This window comes from Hemicordylus capensis, chromosome 14 (assembly GCF_027244095.1).
Source record: "Hemicordylus capensis ecotype Gifberg chromosome 14, rHemCap1.1.pri, whole genome shotgun sequence".
NCBI lineage: Eukaryota > Metazoa > Chordata > Lepidosauria > Squamata > Cordylidae > Hemicordylus > Hemicordylus capensis.
The window spans coordinates 12,020,956-12,042,227 of NC_069670.1; the positions used below are offsets into that span (position 1 = coordinate 12,020,956).

Genomic DNA, 21,272 nt, shown 5'->3' on the forward strand with positions numbered 1-21,272 from the left:
GCTCCTCCTGATGAGGGCAGAGGTGTTCTCTTATTTCAACTCTTTGCACAAATATTCCCAGGACTGGGACTGCCGAGTTCATCAGCAGCCGTTTGCAGGAGGAATCAAACGCTGCGCTGAGCACACCCACTGCCCTCGCTGCTGTCAAATTCCATAGAGGCAAAAATCATAAAGGAGATGAGGTAGGCAGACGTTCCATCAGATTATGCAGATTAACCCACTTTAAACCATTCACTCTGATTTCCCCTGTTCAGAAGGAAAGGCACTCTCCCTGAAATGCCAGCTGCTTCACAATGCTGTTGCTGAAGAGCTGATAGGTGTAAGTTAGTGCGATTGTATCATGGCTACTGCAAAACAGCTGAACTGGTCTCCAGTTTGGGTGCAAGCTGAAGACCTGCTGGTTAGTCATGGGAACATAGGAAGCTGCCATATACTGAGTCAGACCCTTGGTCCAGCTCGCTCAGGATTGTCTACCCAGACCGGCAGCAGCTTCTCCAATGTTGCAGGCAGGAATCTCTCTTAGCCCTGTCTTGGAGGTGCTGCCAGGGAAGGAACTTGGAGCCTTCTGCTCTCCCCAGAGCGGCTCGATCCCCTGAGGGGAATATCTTACAGTGCTTCTCACACTTCTAGCCTCCCATTCATATGCAAGCAGGGCAGACCTTGCTTAGCTAAGGGGACAAGTCATGCTGGCTACCACCAGACCAGGACAAATTCATAGAATGGGTTTTGGCAACATCTGTGTGTCCCCGTCCCCCCGCTGGGATGGAAAATAGGGGATAACATGGTTTCACTGGTGGCTTTCTTTATCTTATCACTACTTATTTATCTCTAGCAATTAGGGTAAAATTGCAGTCACGTCTGCACAGAGCCGAGGAAAGGGCGCGGGTCACCATGAACAAATGGTTCTACTCCCTCCAGGGAGTAGAGACACCCCTGCCAATGATCTCATATTGACATCTCTTATTTATTTATTATTTCTCTGTGTAAACCACCCTGAGCCATTTTTGGAAGGGTGGTATAGAAATCAGATAAACAAACAAACAAACAGTAAATTTATTTTCCTCTGGCAACGCTGATACAATTCTATAGTAGGGGTTGTGTTTTTTTAAAAAAAATTCTTTTAGAAGCTTTTTAGAGCACCATTACAAATTTGTCCGCTGCAGGCCCAACGGTCACCACGGCAATAAAAGCACCCTGCACAAGGAATGGCCCCGCTATCTCCCAGGAGTGCTGCCTCCATGTCCTGCTTTGAGGCACATCCAAGAATGTCCAAGAGAAACCAGGCAGACTTGGGCCTCCCTGCAACCCCCTCGATTCCTCCCATCTGCCTCGGTCCAGGCCCAATTTTCTTCCGCCTCCTTCCTGATTTTTAAGCATTTTGACTTCAGTCCCAGCTGGCTATATTTTTTGGAGCCCCTCTGCCTCCCTCTGTCCTTTTCGGTACTCCCCCTGCCGCCCCCCCCCCCCCCACCGCAGGCCAGCACTTCAGGGAAGGGTCCCTGCTGGCCGGCCTGTCCTTGGAGCATCACTGCTGAGCTGTTGCCATGGGAACCGAGGTGGAGGCTCCGGGCCTGCTCTCTCCACAAAGGCATGGCTGCACTCCAATTAAAGCTTTGAGGAAAGGGCGACTTTGGGGCGAAGTCGGCGCTTTCTGTCCTGGCGCGATAAACCGCTCGCACTGCGTTCAAAGTTTCTGCGGGGGAAAGGAAGAAAGGTGGGATTTTTTTGCTTCTCCGGTCTGTTTCGCTGCAGAATACAGGCCGCCTCATCTCCTGGGGCCTGCTCTGACCGGCAGCCCAAGGTCTTTGGCAAAGAGGCCTCCTTCCCGGGCGCACAATCTTCTCCGCTTGTTTCACCGGCGAGACCAAGGACCGGATGGGAGATGAACTCCTCTGTCAAGAGTCATGGCCTCCTCCCCGGCTCCCACGTGCCTCGATTGGTTTGGGGGCGTGACCCTGCCTTTCGGTTCTGAAAGTATCTTGGAATACAAAACACATGCAAGGGCGAAGATGCAGTCACTGAGCAGCTAAAATGCAGGCGCGGGGAAGCCAAATGGTAACACCACTGAAGAGAGAGTAAGCCACAGGCTGGCCTAAATGACAGAGTCTTCAAGATGGTGGCTCTAAAGCCAGCAAGGAGGGAGCAAGAAGAGTCTCTGAGGGCAGGAGATTCTGTATTGTGGAGAATGACACACACACACACTTTCCCTCGTTCCCAGCAAGCATGCTTCAGCCAGAGATGGGACATGCAAAAGCCACCCCCCCCCATCCCATTCACACACTTGTGAGTGCAGGCAGGACCATATGGAGAAGACATGGTAGCTTAGCCCAAGGATTCCAACCCATGGGTTTTCCGACATTGTTGGACTACAACTCCCATCATACATAGTGGCCAAAGGCTTGGCACGTGCAGATTTTGGGTCTCTTTCCCAGATCCCCGATTTTCCCTGACAGAAGCCTCATGCCTTTCAACAGGTGCACTGAGGCAAAAGTCCAACAGGTGCATTTCCACTCTGGGAGAAGCTGCCTGTGTGTTGAATTTCTACGAGTTTTTGAAGGAGCCGAGCCGAGCTGCTGCCTGAAGTGGAGAAGCAAGCAGCAGTCCCATCAAATTCTCTTTTGGACGCCCCCTCCTGTTTCCTGAGGCCTTGGGCCGCCTCCTGGAAGCCTCTCCAGCTCTTGCGTTCTGCACAGCAGGCTCTACGAACTGCTGAAACAGCCTGTGGCCCTGGGGCACGGGAGAGGAATGTGCCAAGGCGGGGATCGATTCGGCGGTGCTGAAACAGAGAACAGTGTCGGAGAAAAATGAGCCGGTTTGTCTTCTCGGAGGGGCCGAGGCGGAGGAGTTCTCCAAGCACTCGAAATGAAGTGGGCGATTAGAGAACGCTGCACTCGCCTGGGTGCAAGGGTTAGCGGACGCCGGGTGGCTGGCGATGGAAGACGTGCCCTGATTTGTAAAGGTTAGGCTTGGCTAATCGGGAGGCGAGGGGAGACACTTGGCGCATCGAGAGCGGAGGGCGGCCAGGACTCCAGAGAGTTGGGCTGCTTTGTAGAGTGACTTCCCAAGGACCTGCTTTCCCCCCTCCTCTTGAGGCACAAGGGCCCATTTGGGAACAGAGAACCTTGGGGCAGGCGGGGGGCAGCGACGGTAAACACAGGAGATGCTTTTGCTTGGTTTCATTCGAAAAAGGACGTTGACGATGGTTCCCTGTCCCAATGTCATAAGAATAGGCTACTCTTGTGAACCGCCTGGAGCCTGGCGGTATATAAATACAACTAATAAATAATAAACAAACTTCAGAACAGCCCCGCTGGATCAGGCCCAAGAAGGCCCATCTAGTCCAGCCTCCTGTTTCCCACAGTGGCCCACCAGATGCCTCTGGGGAGCCCACAGGCAAGGGGCAAGGGCAGGCCCTCTCTCCTGCTGTGGCTCCCCTGCAAACTGGGATTGAGAGGCATCGTGTCTCTATGGCTGTCCCTAGTGACCAGGGTCCATCTATATGTTCTTGGCAGGGGTGCAGATCTCTCCCAAGCGTCTGAGAAGTTCCCTGCTCATTCTACTGAACCCCCCTCGCCAAACCTGGAATTTCGTTGCTACGACCCCCAAAACATAAATTGGAAACAAATCAAGACCCATCGTGACATCTGGGTTTCATCTCGCCAGCTGGCTTGAAATCAACCTAGCTGTGAAGCTCACTGCAAAGCTTGGCTCCAGATCTTGGTTTATGCCAAACAAGTTGGTTAGAAGAAGCCAAGACTGGTGGGTTTGGATGCCATGACCGGTCTTGGCTTGTTTCTAACCTCAATTGGAAATAAAAGGGTTAGGAGGCTTGTGGAGGCAGAGGAGGGAGGCGTGCACCCTCTCAAGGCTCAGGGTGTTGCGAGATGTTAAAACGCTTTTTGCACTGTCTGGAATGGCCCCGAGGTGGCAGGAGAGGGATGCAGCTTGCTTTTGCTATACAGCCAAATCTGGGGTATTTGTATTCATGAGAAATTTCACCCAGACTCCATATACTTGATAGATCCAATGTTTAATTTTAAAAACAGAGTTAGACAGACACATTAGGTAAGGAAACGCACACGCACACACACACCCCTACGTGCATACATTTTAATCAGGCACAAGCAGTTATTTGGATCTCTCTGACTGATGGGAGGAGAGCTGGCCTTGTGGTAGCAAGCATGACTTGTCCCCTAAGTTAAGCAGGGTCCACCCTGGTTGCATTTGAATGGGAGACGAAGTGTGAGCACTGTCAGATACTCCCCTCAGGGGATGGAGCTGCTCTGGGAAGAGCAGAAGAAGGTTCCCAGTTCCCTCCCTGGCAGCATCTCCAAGATAGGGCTGAGAGAGACTCCTGCCTGCAACCTTTGAGAAGCCGCTGCCAGTCTGTGAAGACAACACTGAGCTAGATAGACCAAGGGTCTGACTCAGTATATGGCAGCTTCCTGTGTTCCTGTGGGGTTAGTACTGATCAGAAATGCCTCTCATTTTCCCCAGTTTGAACTCTCATCTCCAAATGTCCCTTTTTAATATTCTCCACCCCATTTCCTCTTATCCAAAATGCCTCTCCCATTTACCCCCATCATATTCAGGTGACAAATATGAGGAGGATGCAATCTTGGCATTTTCTCTGGGGGCCCAAAGAAACTCTTAGTCTATCAAGAGCTGCCCTTTGCCCCCAGAATCCTCCTCAAAATGACAGTATGTCGCCACTATTTCAGCCCCTGAGACCTGCTGAGGCGTGGTATAAACTACAAAAAAGAAACGTAAAATGATGTTGGCGAACGCCACCATCAAACAGTCGTGAGCTGTCCCCTCGAAACCTGGCAAGCATAGCTCCTCCCCGAATTGCCTTTTCGTCCCGAAACCCCCCAGCACCTTCAAATCTAGCTCAGACTGCTTCTAGGAGAATCTTCAGATCAGCACTAATTCTTAAGGTGCTTCTGCAGCAGAGTGAGCAAGTTGAAATTAGGTGTTCCTCGGATGTTTCTCCTGGAGGAAGCAGACACCAACGTGCCTCAAATGCCGCTCTGCCGAATTGGGTTGGCGCCGCTCTCGTTTTAGGAATCGAGCACTGAGCAGAAGGAGACGCCTTTGCGTGGGGGATTAGGGAAAGGAGCCCATGGCTGTCTCACTACATGAAGATAGCTTAATAAGCACTGCTGGGTGTGTCTGCGAGGTGATGGAATTGCTCTGATCCACCAGGCAAGGCGGCAACCTGTAGTTTCCACCTCATTTATTTCCATTAATGGTCTCTTTCATAGACAGCTCTTCTGTTTCAAGCGAGTGTTGGGTCTACGGCAGGCTAAACCCAGCAGGGGAAGAGGGGCATGTCTCCAGGGGCTCCGCTGGCTCCATGCCGGCACCTGTTCCACGAGGACCTCCTCTCTGGGGAAGGCTATGGCTTATGATGTGGATTGATGACATTCCCATCCTGCCGTGTCCCCAAGGAACTCTGGGCAATGCCCATTGCTCTTCCCCTCTCGTTTTATCCTCACAACAACCCTGCAAGGGCGGTGAGGCGGAGAGATGGGGACTGGCCCAAGGGAGTGGGTAGGAAGGAGCTGCAGACAGATTCAGGGGCTGGCTGATGTCAAAGGTGCTGGCCCACAGAATCTGTCTCTCTCTTGCTCTGCCAAGTCTCTGGGGCAGGGTTTCTTGACCTTGGGCCCCCAGATGTTGTTGGACTACAACTCCCAGGATCTCCAGCCCCAGAGGCCATGTCTGGGGATTCTGGGAGTTGTTGTCCAACAACATCTGGGGGCCCAAGGTTAAGAAACCCTGCTCTGGGGGATTTCTAAAATTCATCTTGGGATTGGTGAAATGTGCCTCATTTGCTTAAGTGTTCAGGGACCTGAAGGACGTCCAGTCCTTTAGTTGTGTCTTTCCTGCTGCCCCATGTTGTCTGGCTTCTGACTCAGTGCAGGAAACGTCTGCATCATACCCGACAGACGGCCGCCCACCCCCGTCTGAGACTCTCCAGTGAAGGGGGCCCACCACTGCGCCACGGCCAAAGAGCTCTTAGGAAATGCTTCCTAATGCCTAGCCTAAATCTGCTCTGTAGATATAGGCTACAGGGTGAGACAGGAAGCCTTTTGTCTCTGACTTCCCGCTGCGAGGGTCCGGCCAGCAGCCTGGGTGGGCGTGGCCGAGGATGCTTGACTCCCAAGAAAGATGCTCCAAAGTGCAGTACTGCAACTCACCACATGAGCCCGCCTCTTGCAGAGCGAAGGGGTCCCCGTTCTTCTTGTTACAGTGGCCTAGCAAAACGAGGACTAATACCATTGGGATGCAGAGGCTTTCAGAAGCACCTCTGCATCCCCGGCATTTGGCCATGCCTCCCCTTGTTGGTGCTGAGCTTCCCTCAGACCGCCTCCCCTCAGTTGAATGCGCTTATTCGGAGATCATTGAGGTAAGGCGCACCAGAGATGGCTCCATGTTGACCCGCCCAAGGCCCGGATGTGGCCTTGTTGGCGAAGTGACCCGCCTTAATTATCTGGGGATGGTTTTCTGCCAGTCTTGCGGACGAGCGCCTTCCTGACGCAAGCAGGCGATGCTTAGACAAGGTCTTGGTTTGGGGTGTGAAGGAGCTGGGACGTGTTCTCCTCCGTTCTGGAGAAAGGTCGGGAGAAGGCTTTCCTTAGATGTGATAATCACCGGCCCCAGTGACAGCTCTATTTATCACGCGGCAAGGAGGCTGCCTCTCTCTCTCTCTCTCTCTCTCTCTCTCCCCCCACCCCTCTCCTCTTCTCCCCCGCTTTCCGTCTTCAGACACACCATTCTCTTTTCTCTCCTGTCATTGCTCTCATTTTGCCTTGCAATGAAATGTTTTAAAGAAGAGGGGAGGGGACAGAGGGGAGATTCAGGAAGGCTCACTTTCTTTACGTTCCTGGCGTACCCAGCACTCGGTGAGCAAAGTCAGTAAATAATTGAACAAGCATTGTGTAAGGTGCCAAGGGAAGTGCCAGCACGGCTCGGTCTCCCAGCAGCAAATATTTAGTGAGATTATCAATCCAAAAAGAGGGAGGGGAAGGAATCCTTGTTTGGAGACAGGAGAATGAAACTCTTTTTCTTTGGATCTTGCGAACCGCTCACTGGCTTTGGCAGGCCCCCTTCGCCCTTTCCTCGATTCTCTTCTAAGGGGCCCGTAATCACCGAGCGAATGTGTGGAAAAGGTTTAATTAGATACGCTTAATGCTGCTTAATAGCTTCCCCCCCTTTCTTCTCCCCTCCTTTTTCCAGAAGCTTGTCGGCTTTTTCATCTGAGACTGATAAACAAAACGGCAACGCTTGAATTTGGAGGAAAGCAGAGAGGCAGGACTGTGGGGGTGCATTCCGCCCCCCTCCCCGAGAGCCTGGTTCTACCCCCAGAAGACACAATGCCAATTAAGTAGATTTGCATGTGCCTGTTTTGCATAATTTAGTCTGTTTGGGAAAATCAAGGTTGTCAAGGATTTTGCCACCGAGTCGGGTGAATTGACTTGTTCGAAGCCATCGGCTTTCAGGTCACGGGAGGCAACGGGAAAGGTCTCTCTCTGTGGGGGGTTATAGTGGTGACCCATTCACACATGCAAACCATCACTTGATGTTACAGTTGTCAAGGGGTGGTAACCCAGGCTGAACCCACGTCCAGCACAAATTCTTTGTTCTGACTTATCGAGCCCTCTGCAGCTCCCTCTTTTGCTCTTTGTGATTTTATCCCTGCCTGTGAACTTTGCTTTTCCTATGCAGCCAACCCCAGCTGTTCTGGCCAATGAGAACAAAGGCACTGGGATGACGGACAAGCACTTGATCCTATGAGGCTGCATTATATTGGTCCATCCAGCCCAGTATTGGAACATAAGAAGCCGCCTTATACTGAGTCAGATCCTTGGTGCACCTGGCCTAGTATTATCCACACTGACTGGCAGCGGCTCTTCAGGGTTTCAGGCAAGAATATTTCCCAGCCCTAACTTGAGATGCTGCCTGGGATTGGAGAAGCCTCTGCCAGTCTGTGAAGACAAGACTGGGCTAGATAGACCAATGGTCTGACTCAGTATATGGCAGCTTCCTATGTTCCTATGTAGTCTCCCATCCAAATGCAAAGCAAGGCAGACCTGCTTAGCAAAAGGGACAATTCGGGCTCGCTGCCACAAGACCTGTTCTCCTCCCCAGATCCACTCTGATCTCTAGCCAGCCCTGGGTCCCCCCCCCACTACCAAAGGGACAGGACTGGAGTCAGGATTGGGAGAGGCCATTAAAGAACCAGGAGAGAGGGGACCGGCCAGAAGCGGGGTCAGGAAACACGCCAGGCCTCCAAGCCAAGCAGAGAGACAGGAAGCCAGAGTGGAAGAGGAGCTGGAAATCACAGGGCTCCAGCCACGCAGGAACTGAGGTCAAGCAACAGCGGGCCAGGATGAAGGCGACCATGCGACTGAGGCCAGGCAGGGAATCTTTATCTCCTTCCTGTCCGGGAAGGGTCCCATGAACATCCTGGCTGGGCAAAACCAGCCCAGGCCCTGAGAACTCCCTGCTTAGCACGGCTGTCATAATTCACCCGGTTGCCACACGGGGCAGTGGTATACAGGTTCTCTTAAGACAAGCCTTGGAAACGTCTGCCTGCAGAGAGCATCCTCTGTCACTGAGCTATAGATTGCCCTCCCCTGAAGAAATTCTTAAGGATGTCCGTACAAACATGCCCCTGGTCCATCTTGCCCGGTTTTGTCTACTCCAGCTGGTGGTGGCTCTCCAGGGTCTCAGGCGGGAGTCTTTCTCACCCCTGCAGTCTCCAATTCTTGCAGTTGGAGTTACCAGGGGTGGAACTTGGAGCCTTCTGCATGCAAAACAGATGCCCTGCCCTGCGTTCCGGCCCCTCCCTCTAGGAGGCCGCCAACTCCTCCAGGCAAAGCCCTGCTGATATTATTCCCTAAAGCAGCACGGACATTGCTGCTGGTCCCATGGAAAATAATCAATAATTAAAAATCACCATCCGTGCTTCATCGGCGAGCGTTTGATCACACGTGCTGAGCTGACGTTCTCTCCCCTTCTGCCGGGAGGCCTCTGGCTTCAGCTGATCTCTTTCCCTCCTCCGTATTGCCCTGGAGCCGAGCAGATACCAACCCCTCCTTCCCTCCTTCTTGTATAATTGAAAATAGTCAGTCAAAAAGGAAAGGGGGTGGGTTGGGGTGGGGGTGGGGAGAGAGGCTTTTAAGATGTCAGCCATGAATTGAGAGCCTGCAGTTCCAAGGAGCGATCGGGTGATTTCGGAGCCATAGCACAGTCACTTCTCTCAACTGGCCCCCTGGTCCTGATTCATTAGGGGCCTGGGGAGCAGATTTATGAGGGGACATTAAATAATTCTGACATGGGAACAGGCCACCCATGGGGCTCTTGCAACCAGGAAGGTTTTAATGGGTAGGTCAGGCTATTCCATGCACCCTGTCCCTCAAGCAGCCAATAGGATCTTCTGTTCCTGTATTCTGGGGCACTGGGAAACCATGGAAGGGCCTCCAAGCCCATAGAGAACTTTTGCCAGAGTAGGCCATATTGGGCTAGATGGACCAATGGGATAATTCAGTACAGGGCTAAATGGCCTTACTGGTTGGCTGATTGGTAACCCTGCTCCCACCAACAGGACTTCCGGTTCGTGTGCTGCTGTTTCCTGTTTGCCTGAAGGGTCTGCTTTGATGAGTCTCTGCTCCAGAACATTTTCTGGACGTAGGAAGCTGCCATATACTGAGTCAGACCATTGGTCTATCTAGCTCAGCTTTGTTTTCACAGACTGGCAGCGGCTTCTCCAAGGTTGCAGGCAGGAGTCTCTCTCAGGTCTATCTTGGAGATGCTGCCAGGGAGGGAACTTGGAACCCTGTTTTTTTGTGGCTCCATCCCCTGAGGGGAATCTCTTCCAGTGCTCACACATCAAGTCTCCCATTCATATGCAACCAGGGCAGACCCTGCTTAGCTAAGGGGACAAGTCATGCTTGCTGCCACAAGACCAGCTCTCCTCTTTTGGTCCCCAGAATGTTTGAAGCCATAAGAGTTCTTCTGGGAGTGTGCAGAGTGTCGCTGTCTCTCTGTTGCTTAGTTGTGACCACTCCATGATATATCCTGGTTGAAGGAGGTGAGGATTTTTGAGCAGTCTCGAGCCTTAGCATCTGTAAAAATTAGGGGCCACGTTTTCCACCTTGGGCAGGTATGGTGTTTGGTTTAGCTAAAGGATTGAGGTGGCATCTTCTTTCTTTCAAAATGAGCCCAGGTAAAAGAAAAGAGAAATTCGATCAGCCCTGAACAGCTGTATTTAGCATCTGCCTTGAAACGAACATCATAAAAGTTTAATTAAAATATTATATTATCTTGGCCAGTGGTGAGGCTACTTTGGATATTAATGTGCTTAATAAAAGAACGATAAAAAAATTTCAAACTTGGAGATGTGTTAAAAATTCAGCTGTGGAAGGCTAAAGAAACCTGATTAATTTCTTTCTGGGAAGAAAGGCTTTTATTTCCCCCCATTGCAGGAAGGTTAGCTTCTCTTGAATAAGACATCAAAGGTCCCGCCACAAGAACGGTGCAGTTTTGGGGGTGGTGAGTACTCTGAATTTCAGAAATCCTCTGAGGAAGGTCATGTAGAAAGAGACCTGATTAATTTTTCTTGAAAATTCTCAGAGGCTTCACATTGGGAAAGACCCTGAAATTTCCAAGTGAAATTCACTTGGAATTTCATTTGGTGTGAAATTTCTTTTCCAGCTCTGTACTGCTTGGGGCCCCTTGGCACAACAGTAAAACAATAGAAGAAAGATAAATTTTAACACAGTAAAACAAATAAAACACCATGCAGAGTCAAAACAATTAATACAAATCCAAATAAAATAAAAAAACCCATCAGGGTGTAGTAAAACCCATTAAAATGTCTCTTTAAACAAGTGTTCAGATCTTTTTAAAAAAAACCCTAAGGGAGGGAGCATGGCAAAGCTTTTCTGGGAGGGCATTCCAGTGCCGAGGGGCCACAACCCAAAAGGCCCTGTCTCACGCCCCCGCCAATTGAATCTCAGTCAAGGGCACAGCCGTGAGCAGCGCTTGATTCATATGGGCGAATGTGGTCTGACAGATACCCCAGCCCCAAGCTGTGCAGGGAGATAAGAAGTGCAGAACTGCCTTGAGAAATTGCACTTGTATTGCAGAAATACGTCAGCATCCCTTGAAAATTCTCAGCTGTTTCTCCCTGGGAGGAATGCTGAAAATTCACTTTGAAATTTGCTTTTTTGAAACAGGGGTGCCAAGCCGACCAGAGGGCAGGCGGGTCCTCAAATGTGAATGAGGGACAAGCCGTGTCTGGCTGTGCCACTGAGACTGCAGGTGAGTGATCATCTGTTAAAAAATCCCCGCGTGCAGAAAACTAGGGTGCCAAGGAGGAGGGTTATAGCTTAGCCCTAGACGTGGCATGCTAACTTTCTGTGTGCAGGTGGGTTTACTTTGACCTGGCAGGATGGTCAGTAATGTTAGTGCACTGAGGCAGTCCAGCCCAGAGAGAGCTCCATTGCCTTCTTGACAACTGGGCTCTGCTTCCATCTAACTCTGCCCACCACATTTAGGCCACGTTTTGAGACTCTTAGATCCTCCCATATTCCACAGAAGAAAACAGGGACTTTCTTGTGCCCGCATAAACCTCGAGTCTCAAGCCAAGGACCACCGCCTGTGCTGCCCACCCATTACAGAAGGCTGTTCTCACCCCCGCTGTGTGATGTGTTCATTTATTCTGCTGTTGCAAGCCATGCACACTGACTTAAAGCCAAGGAAGTGTGTTTGTTCTAATCCCTTCTAATGTGTTATTGTATTTAACAAATGGACCTCACCAGCTGCAGTGCCTTAAATGTCCATGCGTGACGTGGAGCCTCAGTGTTCATACAGGTGCATTTATATGCATGCACCCTCACCCTGTTCTTGCCAATAGTCCTTTTAGGAGTTCTCCACCTCGTAGCTGGGCAGGGCCAGAGAGGGTTCAAAGACTTGCAGCCAGTCAAAAAGCTAACCTTGAAGCTTTGCTGGAGCAAAGTCTGAGCTGGCTGGCTGCTGTCCTTGGTCCTGAAGAACCTCCTGTCGGCACCATGCTGAGCTGCATATTTGCTACCTGCTGAGTCTTGGGCTTGGGAAAATATCTTTGAATTAAGACAGGACTCTCTGTAGGCTTCTTCCGCCTCTTTCCCACTAACAGAGGAGGGCCTCAAGTCACAGTCTTGCAAGCAAGAGAAAGCAGCTGTCCAGCTAAGAAGGAAAGCTAGGAATGTGTCAAGGGGTGCATATCCAAATCCCTTGAGATGGTAGGGTCCATGTTTGAAGAGTCCTTCATAGAGGCTGTCCAGGAGCCTCCACTAGGGGGAGCCAGATCCTCCTGGTCCTAACACATACCAGGATCTGCTCTGGGCAGAGTTCTCTATTCTCTTTCAAGGGGCTCTATCTGACTCAGGATCCAGGAGCTCTGGCTACCTCTGATGGTCTCCACCTGCCTGCATGAAGAGCAGGAGACTTCAAAGGTCTCTGGTTTGAGTTGGGCACTTCTCTTCCTCCTCCAGCTGATCCTGCTTCACCTGTCCCTGGTGCTGATGTGCAGATCTCAGGGAGGGTGATGAAAGGGGAGGAGACGACTCTCCTCGGACTTCAGGTTCCGAGGCTGTTGCTTTGGAGATTTGGGCTCAACAGGTGCTGCTTGACTAGTGTGAGGGCCCAGAGCCGGGTCTAATTCTGCTGCTGCCTCTTTCAGGCCAGACTTGGAGTCCCTAGTTGGTGCTGGGATCATGGCCAGCAGGAGCTCTTTTTACAAGGCATCCTGACCAATCTTTCTGGAAGAAAAAAACAGGAGCAGCAATGAGCAAGATCTAGGAAAATGGGGGGCCAGCAGGAAAACGGGACACGCCCTGTTAGGTAGGGACTCATGGAGTGCATTGGAAACCCCACCCAGAGCATGAGTCCTTGATTAGCCACACATACGCCTCCTTGACGCATGAGGGCAGCAGAGAGCTCCGTTTGTGCCCGAAAGAGAGCGAGAGAGGTGCTGTGTGCGTGTGTTCTATGATGTGCGAGGGAGAGAGAAAGCTTTCCGTTTGCAGATGTGTGCTGTTTGCTATTATAAATCTAATCCAAAATCAATTTCTACTGCTCTGGCAGGAAGGGGAGATATATAGGGCTTACAAACCAGCAGCCTAAAATGAAAGACTTTAGAGGAGGCAGTCGTGGCTCTCAGCTTATAGAAAAAGAAAATACATATCTTAATAAAATAAAATAAAATAAAGCCACCACCCTGTAGGGAGGGGTGGAGAGAGAGAAAAAAACATCTATGAATATAGTCAGAAGGACCCGGGAGTCAAAGGCAAGAAACTGAAACTCCGATATAGGGAAGGTGGTGAGGTGGGTTTCTTGTCGTTGGATCCAGATTGAATCTGGATATCCTGGGTACCCTCTGGACCCTGCATGTAGTTTGGAGGCCCTGAGGCCTTTTGATGTTTTTAGGCACGTGCTAAGCTTGCGTCTTGACTGGTACAGGTTGAACCCACCTCACCAGGCCATCTGAACATATGAAGCTGTTGTATACAGGATGTGGCCATAGGTCCATTCCCCCCAGGATTTTGACTAGTAGCTCTCTGGGATTATTATTATTATTTATTATTATTATTTACATTTTATACCTTGCTCTTCCTCCATGGAGCCCAGAGCAATGTACAACATACTTAAGTTTCTCCTCACAATAACCCTGTGAGGTAGGTTAGGCTGAGAGCGAAGTGACTGGCCCAGAGTCACCCAGCAAGTCTCATGGCTGAATGGGGATTTGAACTCGGGTCTCCCCGGTCCTAGTCCGGCACTCTAACCACTACACCGCACTGACTCTCTTCAAGAGGATTCCAAGGGAGAGAGTTCTTTCCCTTGCCTGCAATCCCTGATCTTTTGAACTGGTGATGCCAGAGATCAGAGTGGGGGCCATCTTCGTGCAAAGCATGTGCTCTGCCACCAAGAAACAGTCCCTCCTAAGTGGGAATAGAGTAAATGCAAGGGAGCTGCTGCCAGCAAGAGTAGGCAGTACTGAGATAGACGGGCCAAGGGTCTGACTCAGCAAAAGGCAGTATGGTTTCAATATGTTCTGGATGGCGTTGATATGTGGCCTTAAAGTACACATCTCTCTCTGTCCTTTGTGTCCTTTGTATTTTTAATATGGCTTTCTGCAGCTTAAAGATTAAAATAGTCATGTGGGCAGGGGAAGAGATTGTTCCATAGGAACATGGGAAGCGGCCTTCCACTGCGTCAGACCACTGCTCCGTCGAGCTCAGTACTGTCTGCACTGACTGGCAGCGGCTTGAACCTGGGACCTTCTGCGCGCAAGGCGAACGCTCTGCCACAGCACTCCTGTTGTCCTCCCATCTGAATGCAAACCAAGACAGACCCTGCTTAGCAAAGGGGAGAATTCATGCTCACGCCTGTAAGATCAGCCCTCCACCCCCAGATGGCTGCCATCTCTCTTTCTCTCCCCCCCACCTGCTCTCTGGACACCCATTTCCCAGGTCCCTGAAAATGGCCCCGGTGGCTGGCCCCGGGCTCTGAACCGAGCGCGGTTAAAGCCAGCTTGTGGGTTCTGCCATTAGAAACAGCAAGGGAGCGCCTGAAAGTTGCGCTGTGTGACGGAAGGCCCACCTCTCTCTCTCTCTCTCTCTCTCTGTGAGTGCTGTCGGTTTGTTTCCAGATTGTGTGCGAGCCCTGGCAAACACAAACGCTTGCTTTGAGACAACCCTGTCAGTTTCAGCGGCTCTGTGCTTTGAGCGATATACGCATCTGCAGCATTCGGCAGAGGTATGATGAGGGTTTTTCCCCCCTCTCTGCCCTGAACAATATCTCACATCCTTTTCTTGCAATGCGGAGGCATCTGTCCAGCTTGGTATTTTCCTGGATTTGCTGATCTTCTTGTCGGGTTTCTTACCACTCATGAACTCGGATCAACGCGTGACCCATTTCACAGTCTATTCCCTCTGAATCGATTTTGATCGGCCGCTTCTGGATGAGGTCACCCTTCCCCGGAAGGAACAGGTACGCAGTCTAGGAGTGTTTCTGGACCCACAGCTCTCCCTGCTCTCCCAGGCTGAGGTGGTGGCTAGCGGTGCTTCAGCTGTGTCCGTTTCTCGAGACAAACGACCTCAGAATGGTGGTATATCTGCTGGTCACCTCTAGGCTTGACTACTGCAATGTGCTTTATGTGGGGCTGCCCTTGAACGTAGTCTGGAAACTGCAGTTGGTCCAGAATGCAGCAGCCAGGTTGGCCTCTGGGTCATCTCAGAGAGACCATATTTCTCCTATACCAAAAGAGCTACATTGGCTACCAATAAGTTTCTGGGCAAAATACAAGGTGCTGGTTATAGCCTATAAAGCCCTAAATGGCTTAGGTCCTGGGTATTTAAGAGAACAGTCATTTGGGAGGTCTGTGCTCACTTACTTATGTCTTTCCATTTCCAGACCGCCTTTCAACCAAAAATGTCCGCACAGCAGTTTAGAAAAGAGTAAAAACAACCACAACCTAAACAAATCCACAATCACAGAATAAATCCGACTGAACTGTATAAAATGATAATGTGGGAAAGGGGCATTACAGCAACCATTCCACTACCCCCATGTGCAAAAGCCTGCTGCTGCGAGAAAAGGCCTGGCTACCTCTGAAAACATACCAGGGCAGAACACTTCTTGGCCCTGCATTCCTTGGCTCCAGAGACGCCTGCCAAGGGATTCGATCCGGGGATTGTGACAACATGGATCCAAGCGCTTTCCCCTCTGAGGCTGCGGGAACGAACTGCCTGGCCTTGGCTGCTCTGCAGCGCCACCCAAATGATGGCCAGGGACGGTACTGCACCTCATCAGCCCAGCTAGAGCAGGTGATCTGGGGAGCCAATGTGGGCCTGGCTGTCTCTTTATGGCTGTTGCTTCAGCCTTGCTTTCTTAGCCTAAGCCACTCATCCCCAGGGTTGCCATGCATACTGGCTAGCCTTGCTCTGCCTTCCTATGTGAACAAACATTTGCACAACCACCACCCCCGAATTTTTTTCTTTCCTTAAAGGGAGAAGGGGCCACTGTGCCTGTCTAAGAGAAGTGCCAGGAAATTGAGCTTGTTCCTGATAAACAAGGATCAATGGAGCATATTCACTCCAAGGTTCAATCCCTGGCTGGGACAGACTTTTCTCGGCCTGAAACCCGGGAGAGCTGCTGCCAGTCAGTGCAGACAATGCCGAGCAAGATGGACCAAGCATCTGACTCAGAAGGCAGCCTAATATGCTTTTCAGCAGAAGGGCTATAGCTCAGAGGTAGAGCATCTGCTTTGCATGCAGAAGGCCTCAGATTCAGTCCCTGGCAGCATCTCCGGGTAGGGCTGCCAGCCAGTGCAGACAGTCCTGAACTAGATGAGCCAAGGGTCTGACTCAGTCGGAAGCAGCTTCCTATGTAGCCTGTGAGTTCTGCTACCTGACAGCCTTCCCCAGGTGCCGGTGCCACTAATTTCAACCCAGCCTACTCGTGAGTAAGCTTGTTTAGCAATACCATGTACGCCTCCTAGGCTTCCTCTGCTGACATCTGTCATAACATTGTTACAGCTCTCCCCCAAATTCAATTAATTTCTCTTGCGTTCTCCTTTTAGTTAAGACGGGTCCTTTGTGTTTAAGATTATTACTGTTGTCACCGAGGAAGCGGCTTCAATCCGCCTCCCTCCCCTCCTATTTTTATCTCCTTTAAAATAGCCAATAGGTGTTGCTATGTTCTGTGCCTCTTCTTCATGGCAGCCCCTTTTAAAATAACTTGCCTGCTTTATTTTAACACCTCTGTTAATGCAAGAAGTGATGGGTGGCGTCCTCGTCGTTTGCTTCCCTGATACAGTGGGGTTGGGGGCAGGGGGAACGATACGCCGAATCCCGAGATGCAAAAGCGAGTATCAGTCGAGCCGAGGACTTGCCAGCTCCCTCTGGGCACAGGGCTTCTTCCTGCATAACATCGCCAAACTCCGCCTGTTCCCCGCCCCCACCCCGGCTCATGCTCTGGGATGTCTTCTAGGCATCCATCTTCTGCCTTGACTGCTGCGACCTTCTTCTCCCTGGGCTTCCCTTGCCACACCTCAGTCCTCTCCCCAAATCTCTCTGCTGTCACAGTGGTTGGTCTCTCCCATCGCTCACACTCTGCAGTGCTCATCTCTAAACAGGAACATAGGAAGCTGCCTCCTACTGAGTCAGACCCTTGGTCCATCTCGCTCAGGATTGTCTACCCAGACTGGCAGCGGCTTCTCCCAGGTTGCAGGCAGGAGTCTCTCCCAGCCCAATCTTGGAGATGCTGCTGCCAGGGAGGGAACTGGGAACCTTCTTGCTCCTCCCAGAGTGGCCCCATTATCCCCTGAGGGGAAGATCTTCCAGTGCTCATATGTAGTCTCCCATTCAAATGCAAACTGGGGCAGACCCTGCTTAGCAACGGGGACAAGTCATGCTGGCTACCACCAGACCAGCTCCTGGATGAAACCTTCTGCTGGCTCGAAAACATAAGGGAAGTCTGGGGCGGCCGTTCCAGGCGGCGAGGTGGGGCGGTCTCCTCAGGCAGCGGGGTGTTGGTGTGTGGTGTGTGGTGTGTGTGGTGTGTGTAAGAAGCACGACAACCTCACCAAAGGCCTGTGGCTAATCGGGATGGCCAGGGCTCTCTCTGCTATCGCTCCGGCGTCCTCTCCCTCCTCCTGCGTCGGCATTTCTGGCTGCGGCCGCCTCTCGGCTCTGCCCTCCTGATGCAAAGAAGCCCTTAATTCCATTTGCGGAATGGATTTGGCTTCCGTGGCCGGCGCAGGCTCCCTCTGTCCGGTCCCAAAGTGCTCTTGGGGATGATGTCATTCTCTCTCTCTCTCTCTCTCTCTCTCTCTCTCTCTCTCTCGGCAGAAGCCCAGCCGCTCTGCGGCCCCCGCTCTCCACCCCTCGCCCGCCCCCCCCTCGCCTCGCTGCCTGGCATTTTGGACCTGAGCAGCCCGGTGACTTCACGTGCTTTGGTCATTTCATTGCAAGTTTCTCCCTCTGCCTGCCTGCCTGCCTTGCCTGGCTCGCTCCCTCTGCTCTCCCCACAAAGGCCGGCCGCTTCTTGCGGTGGCTCTCTGGGCCGGGGAAGGGGAGAAGGTCTTGGCACCGCAGGAGTGCGGCAGGAGGAGATGCGAAGCCAGGCCGAGGTGCCTGGAGCGGAGTCGAATCCAGAGTCATCTGGTACGAGATGGCTGTGGAAAGGAGCCGGGAGGAGAAGGAGGAGGAGGAGGAGGGGCCTGCAGAAATCCACCTGCACTCATCTAGATTCCCATTTGAGTCTCTGACGCAGCATATTGCAGAAGATCAGCCATGTTTGCAGGATCAGGCCCAAGGGACACCAGCACAGCATTGTGTCAGAGGAAGCGTCCTTCTCCTGAGTCCGACCCTAGGTCCATCTGACTCAGTCTTGTCTACCCAGACTGGCAGCGGCTTCTCTGAGGTTGCAGGCAGGAGTCTCTCTCAGCCCTATCTTGGAGATGCTGCCTGGGAGGGAACTGGGAACCTTCTGCAGGCAAGCAGGCAGGGGCTCTTCCCATCCCCTCAGGGGAATATCTCACACATGCGGTCTCCCATTCAATTGCAAACCAGGGCAGACCCTGCTTAGCCAAGGGGACACTTCAGGCTTGCTGCCACAAGAAGACCAGCTCTCCTCCCCAGAGGAATCCAGCCTGTTGGAGTGGGTCAAGAAAGCAATGCCTTTCCCCATTGTGTTGGTCCCCAGTCTCTGATACACTGCTCCTGAACATGGATGCTCTATGGGAGGCAGGAGCAACCAGATTTAGAACTAGGAACCCACTATTCTGTGCATGGCTTCCCTGCCAGGGATTGCAGGTATGGGACCCTAACTCACAGGCATCTGCTTTGGTCCCAGGTTCACTCCCTGGCCGCATCTCCAGGGAGGGCTTGGGAGAGACGGCTGCCTGAAGCCTGGGAGGGCCACAGCCAGGCAGTGTAGACAATACTGAGCTAGACGGACCCAGTGTCTGACTCAGCAGCAAGCAGCAAAATGTCCTGGGTTCGGTCCTGGCAGCATCTCCAGGTATTCTGCCCACTAGAGACTCATGATTGGCTGTCCAACAGCAAGTGGCAAGGATGCTTCTCTGAGGGAGTACTTTGCATGGGCAGCTCTAGTCCTCAGCTAGCTCTAGGTTTTGTCCTGTGCTTCTGACACCCCCCCACTGCCCCCCCACCCCCAAAGCTCCAAATCCTGGTTCCCGCTTGGCAGTGGCCCAGAAGGAACACAGCTCCCTCTTGACGGACAGTTCCTCCCACGGATTGGGGGAATCCTTGATCAAGCCTCCTCAAACGAGCCCCCACATCTTGTGGCAGCGAGTCCCAGAGATTATTCCCATGCTGCCCTTTGCCGGCTGGCCCTGAATCCACAACCCGTCGGCTTCACGGGGTGAGCCAAGCCCCAGACACCAGCCTGGGTGTGTCCGATCCCTAAGGAGGCACAATTTCACATAATCCCACCCCCCTCTGTCCACTGAGTTGGGGAATACATTAAGTGAATCCTGCCCCCCGCCCTGGATTTCTGTTCTTTGAGAGCAAGAATGGAACTGCCCCTGCCCCTCCCCGTAGCCCCTCCCCATAGCCCCCCCAGCTCGTTAACACAATGCATTAATAATGAGAAGGGTCCATTTGCACCGAGACGTTGAGATGCTGTTCCTTGCTCTGGCTGCTTTAATCCTTGACTCCCCACCCCTCGTCTGCTGGGAGATGCATTTAGAGGCAGAGAGGAGTGGAGGTAAGGGGGGGAAGGAGCAAGGTGTGTGTGTGTGTGTGTGTGTGTGTGTGTGTGTGTGTGTGTTGGGCAGGGAGGGGCGGCCTGCGTGATGTTGGCAAGGACAGGCCTGAAGCAAGACGGGAAGGCGGGCAGGGTGATCCGCGGAGACAGTAGCAGATGGACTCTATTTTGGTTGCTCTGGAGAGAGGAGGCCGCGTCACAATGGATTCCGACACTTCTCCTGATTCCCCGACTTCAAACGGAACCGTCCCCTCTCCCCTGGGTCCCGAGAGGAAATCGGAGCATGCCAAAAACGGACTGGGAAAGTTTGCTACTAACGCACCGCTCTCTAGTTGTGGGGCTGGGGTTACCTTGAGGAGACCGCCGGTGCCCGTAGGAAGCTGCCCCCAAGGTCAGCCCCTGGGGCCCGGCTCTCTGGCCCTCCTTTCTCAGTCTGTTTGGTCTTCTTGGTGAGCGACAGTCTGAGGAGAGCTGGTCTTGTGGCAGCAAGCATGCATGGTCCCCTTTGCTAAGCAGGGCCTGCCCTGGTTTGCATTTGGATGGGAAACTGCATGTGTGAGCCCCATGAGATATCCCCCTGAGGGGATGGGGCCACTCTGGGAAGAGCCCCTGCCTGCTTGTGTGCAGAAGGTTCCAAGTTCCCTCCCTGGCAGCATCTCCAGATAGGGTGAGGAGAGACTCCTGCCTGCAACCTCGGAGGAGCCACTGCCAGTCTGGGTGGACAATCCTGAGCGAGATGGACCAAGGGTCTGACTTGGTAGAAGGCAGCTTCCTATGTTCCTAACATATTTCTGGTGTGAGGCCTCAGTCCTGAGAAGGATGGCAGAATTGGACCCTGCGGAGGGGGAGCAGTCAGGCCAGAGGAACCAGTCCAAGCCCCAACACTGCCCTGGTGCCTCAGCCTGCCAGTTGGGAGACACACACACACCCCGGACCCCAGGAATGGCATTAACGGAGCTAGAAGCTGCCACAAACCAATCTCTTCTGCACCAAGCAGGACCAGAACCAGTGGGCTGAAATCACAAGGAAGCAGACTCAGGCGCCGGGAGGAATGTCCAAACTGTCAGAGCTGTTGGACAGTGGAACAGCCTGCCTCATGAAAGCAGTGGCAGGCTCTCTTTTTGTTGGAGGTTTTCTAACACAGGCCGGACGGCCACCTGTTGGGGGTGCTGAAGCAGATGTCTACCCCGAGCCAAGGATTAGACTAGAAGGCCCCCCGATATGCCCTCTCGCTCTAAAATTCGACTATTTGGAAAACTTGGCACTCCCCCAAGCCTGCACACTAGGTGCAGAGGAGGAGTGCAGAAGGTGACTCCTTCAGATCTCCAGAGCCTGGGAGGGCAGGCTGCGTCCAGAAGCCTTTAAGGCCTCCTCTGAGCCTTGCTGGAGCACGTTGCCCACTGAGAGCTCTCCGTGGTGCTGGAACCGCAACCACCACACCTTTCCGGCTCCTGATTTGGGGGCAGGACACAAGGCCACTGCCTTGA

At 52.4% G+C, this 21,272-nt stretch overlaps 1 protein-coding gene across 1 annotated transcript in view; it reads left to right on the forward strand.

Annotated features, from left to right (window-relative positions):
* Window positions 1-11,260: 11,260 nt before the first annotated feature.
* The window catches only part of CADM3 (cell adhesion molecule 3), a 144,093-nt gene continuing 134,081 nt past the window's right edge, over window positions 11,261-21,272 (forward strand). The window contains exon 1 of the mRNA XM_053277260.1: window positions 11,261-11,331. The gene's annotated coding sequence lies outside the window, so the exon portion shown is untranslated. The remainder of the gene's footprint in view (window positions 11,332-21,272) is intronic.